At 68.0% G+C, this 1,314-nt stretch overlaps 1 protein-coding gene across 1 annotated transcript in view; it reads right to left on the reverse strand.

Moving 5' to 3' along the window:
• Positions 1-1,195, reverse strand: part of BAI2 (brain-specific angiogenesis inhibitor 2) — a 39,904-nt gene extending 38,709 nt beyond the window's left edge. Inside the window, exon 1 of the mRNA XM_010837082.1 lies at positions 1,129-1,195. The gene's annotated coding sequence lies outside the window, so the exon portion shown is untranslated. The remainder of the gene's footprint in view (positions 1-1,128) is intronic.
• Between the last annotated feature and the right edge of the window lie 119 nt (positions 1,196-1,314).

A 1,314-nucleotide genomic window follows, 5' to 3' on the forward strand; every position in this document is an offset into this window, starting at 1 on the left:
GCTGATGCTCGGGCTGCGGAAACCTAGGGTTGCCCGCGGGAGGAAAAGGGGCGGCGGGTCCAGGACTGCGGGCAGGGGGCGCCAGAGGACGCCCAGGGGCCCGGCCGGCAGCTGGCGAGGCGGGCAGGCGGGCAGCATCTCTTGGCCCTGGAGCCCCTCCCCCCGCGGGCACCAGACCCTTCGCCCGCTCCGCACTGGCCGTGGCGCGGAGGACTTCCCTCGGACCCAGCTGACTGCGGGAGTGGCCGCCAACTTCAGAGCCTACAACCCGCACCTCCCCCCCGCATCGTGCCAGCCCCCGGGGCTGCGGGAGGGTGCGTTTGGTGCCCAGCTCTATGCCCTGGGGGTGGAAAGAGAGGAATGGGGGATGGACAGAGAGACTCTGACCAAAGATGGACAAGGGAGGCAGGGATGCGGGGCCAGTCGAGATCCCAGGCTGGAGAGGAGGGGGCTCGGAGTAGACATGGGGGACATGGCCCCAAGTCCAGGCTGAGGGGGAGGGGACTTGCAGCAGAGATTGGTGAGGGATAGCGGGACGCCCGGGCAGATCTGGGGGAGGGGGCAATCAGGGCAGAAATAAGAGGGGGAAGCATGGTCGGGTTACCGGCGCGGGGAAAGGCACTAACTCTGGGCAGACATGGACGGGGACAGGAAGGACTCTGTGCAGAGATGAAGCGGAGGGGAGGAGCAGGCTTCAGCCCCAGACGAGGAGGGGGGATTAACGGGGGAGACACACTCGAGTTGCAGGTTGGAGAGACGGATTCTATTCAAGGGTGGGGGCGCAACCCCGGATCCAGGCTCAGATCGGGAAAAGACTCGAGGCAACGATGGGGATAGGTCTGGGTCAGAGCTGGGGGACGAGGGCGAGGGGCTTTGGCAGAGATGGGTAAGGAGGAGGGGGACAGAAAAGGGACTCACCAGAGATGAAGGGGACCTCGGCCCCAGGCTTGTAAGTTCCCAAACAGATGCGAGTGGGTAAATAGATGCTGAACGAACTCAGTTGGGGCGGGGGAGAATTCAGCAGAGGTGGGTTGGGGGAGCGCCCCTAGTCCGGGCCGGTGAGGAAATCGGGACCGCGCCGGGAGGGCTCGGTGCGGGCCCGGTCGCGGTCTGGGGCCGAGCACTCACCTGGGCGCCGTCAGCAGCAGGAGCGGGGGCCGGCGCTGGAGGAGGCGGCCACGGGGCGCAAGTTTGCCATCCCTAAGGCGGGGGCTTGGCCGGGCGCGGGGCAGCTAGCTGCAGCCGCGCGGAGGGCCGAGGCTCCCGCTCCCCGGAGCGGCGGGTGCAGAAAAAGGCGCCGCGGAGCCGCGCGGG

This window comes from Bison bison, unplaced genomic scaffold (assembly GCF_000754665.1).
Source record: "Bison bison bison isolate TAMUID 2011002044 unplaced genomic scaffold, Bison_UMD1.0 scf7180017864068, whole genome shotgun sequence".
NCBI classification, from domain to species: domain Eukaryota; kingdom Metazoa; phylum Chordata; class Mammalia; order Artiodactyla; family Bovidae; genus Bison; species Bison bison.